Source organism: Ceratotherium simum, chromosome 17 (assembly GCF_057802395.1).
Source record: "Ceratotherium simum simum isolate JZ-2026a chromosome 17, ASM5780239v1, whole genome shotgun sequence".
Lineage (NCBI taxonomy): Eukaryota > Metazoa > Chordata > Mammalia > Perissodactyla > Rhinocerotidae > Ceratotherium > Ceratotherium simum.
Genome location: NC_141916.1, coordinates 15,892,284 through 15,905,349, shown reverse-complemented (window position 1 = coordinate 15,905,349; position 13,066 = coordinate 15,892,284).

Here is a 13,066-nt window from a genome sequence, read left to right as displayed (position 1 = left end):
GGCATTCTCCTAGATAACCACAATAGAGCCATCAGAATCAGGAAATTAATATTGGATATATTACTACCATAGAATCCATGGGCCCTGTTCAAGTTTTGCAAGTTGTCCCAAAAAATATCCTTTAGAGCAAAAGGATCCAGCCCAGAGTCACATGTTGCATTTATTGTCATGTTGCATTTATTGTCATGTTGCTTAACTCTCCTTCAATATGGAACAGCTTCTTTGTCTTTCCTTGACTTTCATGACCTTGACACTTTTAAAGATTACTGGCCAGTTATTTTGTAGAATGTTCCTCAATTGGGTAGGTCTGATATTTCCCCATGATTGGATTCAGGTTACACATTTTTGTCAGGAATTACAACAGAAGTGATGATGTTCTAATCGCATTCTATCAGCCTATACATTATTTTGATTTGTCTCATTAATGGCAATGTTAACATTGATCTCTTGATTATGATGATGTCTGCCAGGTTTCTCCACTGTAAAATTGTTCTTTTTCCTTTTGTAATTAATGACTATTTGTGGGAAAGCACTTTGAGACTATGGAAATATACTCTTCATCACATTTTCATCCACTGGATTTAGTATTCATGGATGTTTTGTCGCTTAATTATTACTATGATGGTTACTAAATGGCATTTTCTAATTCCATCATTCCTTCTATATTTATTAGTTGTCATTTTACTGAGAAAAGCTTTTTCTTCTTTCCATTTATTTATTATTACTATCAGAATGACTCACAGATTCCTGTTTTATTCAATGGATTCTAATCTTTCACTGTTATTATTTAGTTTGATGTTCAAATTGTCCCAGATTTGGCCAGTGGGAGCCCCTTCAAGCTGGTTACTGTAACCTTTTGACATGTCCCCATCATTATTTGAGCATTCACATTTTCCTGGCACAACCAGATATTTCAGGTTCATCTTGTACTTTCCCTCACCAGCCCTTGAATCAGCCCTCTCTCCAAGGAGCAATGGTTCTTTTTAGTGGAGAGTGGTATTTAGAAACCAATACCAGAGAACAGGGGAAAATATATATGTGTGCGTGTGTGTGTGTATATCTATATATACACCCTGATACCTCCAATTCTAACCTAACGCTAGAGGATTCATTCTGATTTTCTCCTTTTCCACAGTTGAGACCTTTGTCTGGCAGAAGAAAGAAACCTGGCTTCCTTTGTCCTCAATATATTTATTTAATCAATCCCCCTTATATATAACCAATCTTCTGTTGCTGTTGCTGCTCGTCCCTCCCCGCCACCATGGATGCCTGCTTGCACTCCAACACCCCATGCCAGTCTCCAACTGCGGTGCCCCCAACAGAATCAGAACCTTCTTCACCCTCCTCAGGCTCCAACACCCCACAATGGGCAACCATTGCTGTGCATCTAACTGGACTCCTACATTCCCTGCCTAATGGCTTTTAGACTGAATTATTCAGAAAGGAAGGAGGAGAAAGGAAAGAAGGTAAGAAGTTAGACAGGCTCATAATTATCTTTTAATTAAGAAGAGAAAAAGCCTTCAATCATTTTGATTCCTGATTATCATTCACAGGAGTATGGTTGGCTACTCTTTTACTTGTGGTAGAAAAGAAATCAGGTTTCATTATTAGACTAGGTATGGTTAATCTGTGTGCATGATAATATTTTTAATGGCTTACATAGCTACACCAAAAGGAAGCATGTTTGAGGTTATTAGCTGTATAAATTTAGGAGACAAAATAGAAGAGCTGGGTCCAAAAGAGCTAGAGCTAGAGTCCAGAGTCAGTGTTACTCTTTCTTTACTCTTTGACTAAGCTCTAAAGAAGTACAAGCTTCTAGCTAGAGAACATGCTCCAGGTACTTAGAGAAAGCCATGCCCTACAGCTTTTGTTATCTTGAGTCCGGTCTGAGATTTAAGAGTTATCTTAGATGGGGAATGCCAGGTCTGGACCTATGATGGATAATAAATATTTCACATCACTTCAGGAGGCAGCAGTGCATAAGAGCACAGACTCTGAAGCCAGATATCCTGGGTTCCAATCCTCCCTGTCCTACTTACTAGTGGCAGGACCTTGCAAAAACTGCTCAGCCTCTTTGGGCCTCAACATCTTCATCTCTAAAGTGGAGATTCTACTTCCAAGGATTGTTTAAGCCGATTAAATAATATCCTCAGAAGAGTGCTTGGAGGGCCGGCCCCATGGCTTGGCAGTTGGGTGCGCGCACTCTGCTGCTGGCGGCCCAGGTTTGGATCCCGGGCGCGCACCTATGCACCACTTGTCCCGCCATGCTGAGGCGGCGTCCCACATATAGCAACTAGCAGGATGTGCAACTATGACATACAACTATCTACTGGGGCTTTGGGGAGAAAAAGGGAAAAAAAAAGAGGAGGATGGGCAATAGACGTTAGCTCAGGGTCGGTCTTCCTCAGCAAAAAGAGGAGGATTAGCATGGATGTTAGCTCAGGGCTGATCTTCCTCACACACACACACAAAAAACAAGAGTGCCTGGCACTAGAGATGGATTTGCTTGCACAGGCTACCTTCAAGGTGCTGTACTTAATTTTGTATTTGTAATTTTTTATTCTTTTTCTTAAAGAGAATCTCTCAATTGTATAAACTTCAGGCCCTACCCACATGGGTCTACCCCCATATGGCACATAGTAAGTGCTTGGTAAATGTTAGTTTCTACTACTTACATCTAATGTGAAGAGTGGTTCTCTGTGCCAGCCCCGTGGCTTAGTGGTTAAGTTCAGCGCACTCCGCTTTGGCGGCCCAGGTTTGGTTCCTGGGTGTGGACTTATGCAACTCCTCAGTGGCCATGATGTTGCAAAATAGAGAAAGACTGGCCACAGATGTTAGCTCAGGGTGAATCTTCCTCACCACAAAAAAAAAAAAAAAGAAGAAGAGTGGTCTTCTAGGGTGTTTGTGTTTTTTACTTTGTGTGTGTATTTTGTTTTTTGTTTTTCTTTTTGCTTTTAAGTTGCCCCATCTTATAGAAAGATAAACTATAAGATAAGCCATAATGTAGGACATTTCTTTCATTCATTCATCCATTTAAAAAATATTTATTGAGTGGCTACTATATTATAGGTGCTCACAATCTTGTGGCCAAGACGGACATGGTCATAAATAATTACAATATGATATAGTAAGTGCTATAGTAAATGTATGTGCAGCCACATAGAGGAAGGAACAACAAACTCTAGAGGGAGTTGACAAATTTAGGCTTTTGATTCAGCTGTTTTAATGGATGAATATGAGATTTGGAAGGTGGAGGATTATTCAGTTTGAAGAAACAACATATTCAAAGGCCTTAATTCCTTCACTGAATAGATATTTATTAAGGATCTACATTACCCCAGGTTCTATTCTGGATGCTGAGACACAGTGGTAAACGAGTCGGGCAAGAGCTGGGCTTTCCTGGAGCTGACACTCTAGCAGTGGGAGCACTAATGGGGTGATGCGATGGAGTGTCACAAGAGTGTGTGTGTGTCCATTCTCGACTGAATGGTGAGAAGGCCTTTCTGAGGAGGAAACATTTGAGGTGAGGCTTGAATGACAAGAAGGAGTCAGACATGAGAAGACTGGGGACAGGGCAGGCACTTAAATGCAAGAAGTCCTGGTAGCAAAGGACCTAGAATAGCCAAAACAATTTTGGAAAAGAAAACAAAGTTGGAGGACTCACACAACACAATTTCAAGACTTACTATAGAGTTGCAGTAATCAAGACAGTGTGCTTTGGCATAAGGATAGATATTTACATCAATGGAAGAGAACAAAGAATTCAGAAATAAACCTAACTGCATATGGTCGATAGAGTTTCAACAAAGGTGCCAAGTTAATTCAATGGAGAAAAAATAGTCTTTTCAAAAACTGGTGCTGTAACAATTAGACATCCATATGCAAAAATAGAACCACAAGTCATACCTTGGACCACATAAAAAACTCAACTTGAAATGGATGATAGACCTAAATATAAAACCTAAAACTTTAACTTCTAGAAGAAAACAATCACTGAAAGTCTTTGTAATCTTGGGTTAAGCAGAGATTTCTTAGGACACAAAAAACACAAACTGTAAAAAAAAAACCTGATAAATTTGGATTTCATCAAAATTAAAAACTTCTATTCTTCAAAAGATCTTGTTTAAAAAATGAAAAAACAGCCACAGACTAGGAGAAAATATATGTAAAACATATATGTGATAAAAGACAGAATATAAAAAGAACTCTCACAATTCAATGATAAGAAAACAAACAACCCAATTTAAAAAATAGGCAAGGGCCGGCCTCATGGCTTAGTTAAGTGCGTGCGCTCCGCTACTGGCGGCCCGGGTTTGGATCCCAGGCGCGCACCGACGCACTGCTTCTCTGGCCATGCTGTGGCGGCATCCCACATACAGCAACTAGAAGGATGTGCAACTATGACATGCAACTATCTTTTGGGGCTTTGGGGGGAAAAAAAAAGGAGGAGGATTGGCAATAGATGTTAGCTCAGGGCCGGTCTTCTTCAGCAAAAAGAGGAGGATTGGCATGGATGTTAGCTCAGGGCTGATCTTCCTCACGCAAAAAAAAAAAAAAAAAAATAGGCAAAAGATTTGAAGAGACACTTCACCAAATAAAAAATACAGATGACAAATAAATACATAAAAAGACACTGAACATCATTAGTCCTTATGGAAATGCAAATCAAACCACAATGCCATATCACCACACACCCACTGGAATGGCTAAAATTAAAAATATAGACAATACAAAGTGCTGGGGAGGATGAGAAGCAACTAGAACTCTCATAAACTGCTGGTGGGAATGCAAACCTCCTTTGGAAGACAATTTGGCAGTTTCTTATAAAATTACACATACACTTACCACATAACCCAGAAATCTGGGTATTTACCCAAGAGAAATAAAAACATATGCTCACGCAAATACCTGTACATGAACACTCATGGCAGCTTTATTGTAATAGCCCCAAACTGGAAACTACCTAAGTGCCTATCAAATGGTGAAGAGATATACAAATTATAGTACAGCTATACAATGAAATACTACTCAGCAATAAAAAGGAATAATACATACATCAACACAGATGAATCTCAAAAGCATTATGTGAAGTGAAGGAAGCCATACACAAAACCCTACATACTGTACGATACCATTTAATGACATTCTGAAAAGACAAAACTATACGGACAGGAATCAAATTAGTGGTTGCTAGGGGCTATGGTGGTGATGGGGGAGGGGACTGACTACAAAGGGGCACAAGAGAACGTGTTGGGGTGATAGAAATGTCCTATATCTCAATTGTGATGATTACGTTATTGTACACATCTGCCAAAACTCAACACATTGTACGTTTAAAAATGGTGAATTTGGGGCTGGCCTGTGGCTGAGAGGTTAAAGTCCCGCATGCTCTGCTTTGGTGGCCGGGATTTGCAGGTTCGGATCCTGGGCACAGACCTATTCCACTCATCAGCCATGCTGTGGAGGCATCCCACAAACAAAGTAGAGGAAGATTGGCACACACGTTAGCTCAGGGTGAATCTTCCTCACCAAAAAAAAAAAAAAAAAAAGGTGAATTTTACTGCATGTAAATTATTGTTCAATAAACCTGAATTAAAGAAGAATCACCACAGGTAACGAGTGAGGTTTTAAAACGTGTCCACAAATTCTTTGACACTCTTCACTTCAAAAGGTGGAGCCTAATTCCACTCCCCTTGAGTGTGGGCTAGACTGACTTAGTGACACACTTCTAATAAACAGAATATGCCAGAAGTGATGATGTGTGACTTCCGAGAATATGCCATAGCAGGCATTGCAGCTTTCTCCTTGTTCTCTCTTGATCACTCACTCTGAAGCCAGGTACCATATTGTAAGGACGCTCCCCAGCCTTCCGGAGAGGCCCACATGGTAAAGAACTGAGACTTCTTGCCAACAACCATGTGAGTGAGACATCTTGGAATCAGATCTTTGAGCCCCAACCCTTGAGTCAACTGGGGCTGCAGCCCTGGCCGACATCTTGTCTGCAACCTCATGAGAAATCCTGGGCCAAAACCAACGAGCTAAGCCCGTCTTGAATTCCTGACCCACAGAAACTGGGAGATAGTCAATATTTGTTGTTTTAAGCCACTAAATCTGGGATAATTTGTTACACAATTATAGATAGCTAATATACTACTGAGAGGTGGGGGAATAATCTGAGGAGAAATTGGACAGGTAGATATCCGGGACCAGATCTCACATAGACTTCTAGGCATTGTGAAGACTGCAGATTTGATTCTAAGTCCAATTGTAAGCCATTGGTGGTTTTATTCAGAATAAGAATCACAATTTTGCTTTAAGTAATCACCTCACTATGGAGGGGTCAAGAATGGAGACAAGGAGATCAATTAGGAGATTATTTCTTTTTTTTTTTTTGGTGAGGAAGATTGCCCCTGAGCTAACATCTGTTGCCAATCTGCACCTTTTTGCTTGAGGAAGATTGTCCCTGAGCTAATGTCTGTGCCAATCCTCCTCTATTTTTTTTTTTTTTGTATGTGGGATGCCACCACAGCTTATCTTGATGAGTGGTGCATATGTCCGCGTCCAGGATCCGAACCTGCGAACCTCGGGCCGCCAAAGCAGAGTACGTGAACTTAACCACTACGCCACTGGGCCGGCCCTTAGAAGATTATTTCGGTAGTACAGGTGAGAGATGATGGTGGCTTAGACCAGGGTGGTGACAGTGGAGATGGATGTATAGAGTGCAGGAAGTAAAGGAATCAAGGATGAGCCTAGGGTTTTTTTTGTTTGAATAGTTGAAATGAGGATAACTGTAAAAGGGACATATCGGGAGAAGTGATGGATGAAAGCAAGGCCTGAAGGAGTGTATAAGCATAATGTGTTTGAGAAATTGCAAATAAGTCAGTATGGTTGGGGTTTATGGTGACTGGATGGGAGGAGAGAGTGGTAACAAAGTAGGCTGAAAAGACAGGCATGAAAGAAAGGCCCTGTTTACCACCGTAAAGTGTCTGCACTTTATCCAGTTAGCCACTGGAAGCCACTAAAAGATTTTAAGTAGGAGAGTGATTGATTAAATTCACATTTTAGAAAGGTAACTAGCAGCAGCAATATAGAGTTTGGATTGAAAATGGGAGATACTGGAAACCAGAAGACATTGTGAATAATTTTCTGATTTTTAGGAGGCAGCATAGTACAGTAGAAAGAATACAAATGGCTTTGGAGTCAGATGGACGCATGTTCAAATCTCAGCACAGCAAGTTATCATCTATCGTGGGTTGAATTGTGTCCTCCCTCAAATTCATATGTTGAAGTCCTAACCCCCAGTACCTCAGATGTGACCTTACCTGGAAACAGAGTCAGTACAGATGTAATTACTTAAGATAAAGTCATACTGGAGTAGGGTAAGCTCCTAATCCAATATGACTAGTATCCTTATAAAAAGGAGAAATTTGGTCACAGACATGCATACAGGGACTATGCCATTTGAATAAGCCATAGATCTACAAGTCAAGGAATGCCAAAGATTACCAGCAAACCACTAGAAGCTAGGGGAGAGGCAGGGAACACATTCTGCCTCACAGCCCTCAGAAGGAACCACTCGGCTGACACCTTGATGTTGGACTTTTAGCTTTCAGAACTGTGAGATAATAAATTTCTGTTAAGCCACTCAGTTTGTGGTAGTTTGTTATGACAGTCCTAGCAAACTAATACACTACACCATCTGTGTGACCTTGGACAAATTATTTTATCTTGCTAATCCCCAGTGTCCTAATCTATAAAATGGGGGTAACTGTATCTACCTAATAGGGTAGTCACGAGGATTAAATGAAATGGCACTTGCAAAACACCTGGCATAAGCAGGCACTACATAAATATTATTTTACATTTGTGAGATATTAATGCTACCCAAGGAAAATGGGACATTCCTGGAGATTTCTGGAAAGATTGACTGCAACTATCAGGGTCACGTGCACTACAACCTAAAAGTAACAGGACAAATAAGATGATCTCAGAATCCCTTTTTCCTGTTGGATTCCCTAGAGAAGAGCCCCGGGACTGTCTTGATCTCTGTGAAAATCAAGCTTCTTTTAGGATAGAACACTAGTACAAGAACCAAAAGCACCCTGACAGATAGGAAGATTGAGGCTAACTAACATCCTGTGGTGGGGTACAGTGGGGAAGGGAAGGAGGTGAACAAAGCTGGAGAAGAATGGGAGAAGAATGGGCCAGATGCCTGAGGCCTCCAGGCTTCCCCACTCACTTCCTTAGGAAAAAGATTTAGGCTGGGGGTTGTCCTCTCCTTGGCTCCATAAGGGAGACCCAACAGAGGCCTCACCGGTCTCTGCAACGCCTAGTCCTTTCAAGCAGGGAGTCCCTTGCCAAAGCAAACAATCCCAGCTCTACGATTGTGCTCTGGCTGGGGTAGGGGAGAACAAAGATCTCTTTCTTTGCTTCCCCAACTCTATGGCTCTGGCCAAAGGCACTGTTTACACAATCTTCCCTGGTGAAGAATTTGTTCCTTTTCTCTCTAGGTTGCAGCTGGAAAAGATTGACTCCCTCCTTGCCTGTTCCTTTTTCCCAGACCTCTGGTCAGGAAAAGTGTCCAATACCTGATCCTCCCAAACTCAGAAAAGATGTCAGCACACTTAGGAGTAACTCCAGGCCCTTCTGTGATGCAACAGAGAACACTGAAGTTTTAGTGGCAGAAAGCATGTCTGGCTGGGAAAGAGAGGCTGGCTGGAGAGATCCAGAGCCCAGCTTGTCTCCATTCCAATTCCGTTTATTCCTCCCTCTCTCATTCCCAAGGATTCTTAGGCGTTCCCAGGTCCACTTCTACCAGTGAATCAAAATAATCAAAATCCAGGGCAGATTTGGGTTCCTTCTTTGAAAGGATGAAAAGGTGGGTAGGATGAAAATAGTGTTTTCTAGTGGGAAAAGTTTTTCTTTGGTCTTTAGTTTCCGAACTCCAGCAGCATATATGTTTCCCTCAAGCCCCAAAAACAAAAGAAGGAGAAAAGGAAGCCCCAGAGTGGTGGAGTCTAATTTTAGCACTGGCAGAGATTCTTAGTGTTAAGTTACTCCTTGTAAATTGGTAACTAAGAAACAGCAGAGATAGAGACAATTTCCAAGATCTAGGTCTCTAACAAGAAGTTTCAAAACCTAATTTCACTTATTTCTATGACATCTCCAGGAGGCACATCTCAAGGAAATATGCCCATTTCACACAACAGAGGGAACTTGAAGCACAAGAAGAGTTACCCAAAAGTGACTCGAACCCAGGATTCTGGGTTCAACTCCACAGGGCCAAGCTGCTTTCTGAAAATTTTATGGGTCTTTTGCACTGCACAAATTTTCCCGGAACTAAATCCCCACTGACTATTCTCCTGTTGCTAAGGGAGTAATCGGCTAGCTGTTTGTTACTCTATGCAGCTATGTTTTGGAAACTTAAAATCCCTTCTCCAGTTGTTGGGAGATGTGGATGGAAAGGCCTTAGGGGTACAAAGGGGATGCAAGTCTGTGCAGGCTCAGATATCATCCCTACACACACACACAAACGCACCCCCCAACCATCCCCCCAGCAAGATCCGCAGAGTTGGTTTCCGTAAAAGCAGCTACACAGTTCCTGGAAGGCTCTAATCCACAACGGTTAAAAATATCCATCTTGAGGGCAGAGCTGAGCCAACTAAACTGAGCCTGCCCAGAAACCCAGGAAATGAGCAGTGGGGTAAAATGAACCCAGGGGTGGGCAAAATGCTACCTATCTGCAAGATAACAACAGGGATGGTAATTATAAGAAAAACAGATCAATCACCCTCACTGAGAAATCTGAAAAACTGTCCAGATTTGTCTTTCCCTCTCCTCCAATGATATCCTGGCCCCCATACCTTGCAGTGTGGTGTAATGCAAGGAGCTTTGGTCAAGGGTTTCTATTCTGTTCTATCACTTCCTACCTAGATAACCTCAAGGACTAAGTCATGAAGTCTTAGTTTTCTCATCTGTTAAAATAAGAAAAAAATATCTACTTCACACAAATGAAATAGCTATAGTAAAGAGCATGGCATACAAGTTTTATTTAAAGGTCTTTCCTTGTTTAACCTTCCTGAGCTAGAGCAGATTCAAAGAATTTAGGAGGCAAAGGGTCAGATAAGTCAACTTTTGGAGTTTCCTTTCAATGCAAGATTCAGGTGAAACCACTCCTTTTCCAGACTGGAAGACTGCACTTGTATTAGCTTTCTATAACAAACAACATAACAAATTACCACAAACTCAGTGGTTTAAAACAACATCCATCTATTATCTTATGTTCTGTAGATCATAAACCCAGGCAGGCTTCACTGGGTTCTCTGCTTAGGGTCTCACAAAGCCAGCATCAAGAAAGTCTGGGCTCTTATCTAGAGGTTCTGAGGAAGAATCCATTTCCAAGTTCATTTAGGCTGTTGGCAGAATTCAGTTACTTGTAGCTGTAGGACTGAGGTCCCCATTTCCTTGCTGGGTGTTGGTTAGGGGGTCAATTTCAACTCTTAGAGGCCACTTTCCACATTCCTTGCATATGGTCCCCTCTATCTTCAAAGCCAGCAATGGTGCATCGAATCTTTCCTTCAAATCTGATTTCTCCTTCTGCCACCAGCCCGAGAAAGCTCTTTGCTTTTACGGGCTCATGTGATTAGATCAGGCCCATGTAGACAACCTCCCTTAGTCAACTGTGCCACGTAATATAACATAACCATGGGCGTGACATCTCATCAAATTCACAGGTTCTGGGGATTAGAGCAGGACATATTTAAGGGGTCATTTAAAAAACTCCGTCCACCACAGCTCTTATTCAAAAGATGAAAGGAAATGATTTCTTTTGGGGTAGAGGGAGGAAGGAAGTGAAAATAAACTCTCTCTAACTAACCATTTACACTAATAAGAGAAGCCAAGCATTTGCGATGAGAGAGGCCTGACCTCATCCCTAGTATTCCATCCATCATGTCTTCCGCCATTTCTAAAATGGCTACTTTGATCACAATGTACTAACACTCACAGTACCTTGAGATAAATGCTCAAAAATAAAGACGTTTTAAGGAATGCATGGGGACTAAAAAATCTTCCCACGTTTTAGTTTTGCCCCATCAAACAGTGACAACACCAAGCTGCCCAAGAGTGTGTTCTAAGAACACATGTTGGAAAATGCATGATCTTTTTAGATATGGCTCAATAAAGACAGAATTGCATTGTTCAAAACTTGGAGGACTAAGACAATATTCTCTAATCACCAGTGTGACGGTACTCCTCTTCCTTTTTCTATTTCAGTATTCAACTTGAATATTCCTTCATCTTTTTCCTTGAATGGAGGTAAGACACAAAGCAGGCTCTAGGCTCCTGGACGCCAGTTTAAGCTAAATCACCAGTGTTGTGTTGTTGCTGAGCAGCTTTCTCATCCTGATCACCCGCGAAGCCTCAAACTAAGAATCTACCCTGAAAGGAAGGCTGGTTCCTCATTACTGCTGTTTAGCACTTAGACGATTTTCAAAGGACATCATTTTCTTCTAATTAGGATGGCACTCCTTCCCTGGTACTGAAGAAACACAACTAACTCTTGAAGAAACAGGAGTAAGAAGAGGGAAGTGAGCCTCGCTGCCTTCAGCATCCCCAAGGGTTCTCTCTCCAGATGCTTTAAGGCCAGACTTTATAAATTTTGGACAGTCCGTTCCCTTTTCTGTCAACCATAAAAGAGGTCTATAAAATGCCTATAACATGCTCTGAGCTCCATGAAGAATGAGAAAACAAGTTACAATCAACGTACATTGAACTTTGACAGCACCACCACTTCCAAATACTCAAGGTACCCCTGTGTGCACACACATAACTGATGGGATGAGAATGATTTTCCCTATTTAGTAGATGGGGAAAAACTGAAGTCCTAGAAAGTTATTGGTTAGTGATCTGCCCAATGCCACAGTGGCCAGTGATAGAAGTAAGATTAGAACTAACATCTCCTGATTTCAAATCATGTGCTCTTTCTAAAAACTACAGGGACAAGTAGAAAGCTTTCATTCCATCAAGTTATTAAAGTTGGAAAGACATTCAGAAAATTGGCTCTTGGACCCTCTCTACTAAAACATAGCACTCCTCTACCTCAAGTTGTTGGAAACTTGAGTTGCCAATAAATATCTCTTGGGGCCTGAAACCAGGTTGCCTTGACTCCTGAAGAAATTTGCTTCCCAGCTTCTTGCAGCACCATCTCATCATTCACCTCTCCAAGCACCTGAGTTGTTAAGGAGTTGTTAAGGTAGCTAGATTCAATCCCAAAAGGGCCAAGGAGAGAAATATAACACAGATGACTCTGATCTGATGACTTGAGAAGGGGATGGACAACAGAGGCACCTACCAGAGGTTAAACTCAGGTGACCCAGACAAAGAGAGGGCTATTCCTCATCTCCAAATACGTACTTTCCACCTACTCTTGGCTGGAGGAGCTGTTCTTGTGAGGTCCTCTTAGAGCCTCACAGTCCAGAATATAGTTATTTGGGAATAGTATAGCAATCTGGAAGCAAATGTGAATAAGATCACCCTCAACCCCAATCACAATAGCAAAGGCTCAAGGGTGAATGATTTGGGGTGATCTGCTTCCTGAGATTCAGTTTACTCTGGGGTCAGGTCTCTGCCCTGGGTTTTAATTAGTCATTGATTGTATCAAAAAAAACCGTTGTGATCTACATTATCACGAAAGGACTTTTATACCCAGTTATTTCCAGTATGTGTAAGTTAAAGTTTATCTAGCCTTTAGAAAATATTTCTTTATCTTTATACTAACTCCACTGTCCAAAGTCCCTCATGAGGCATTTTTAAGGGAAAAGGTTTATCTTTGCTTATCCTGCCCTCTTTTTTTTTTTTTTTTTGTGAGGAAGATCAGCCCTGAGCTAACATCCATGCCAATCCTCCTCTTTTTGCTAAGGAAGACTGGCCCTGAGCTAACATCTATTGCCAATCCTCCTCCTTTTTTTTCCCCCAAAGCCCCAGTAGATAGTTGTATGTCATAGTTGCACATCCTTCTAGTTGCTGTATGTGGGATGCTGACTCAGCATGGCTGGAGAAGCAGTGC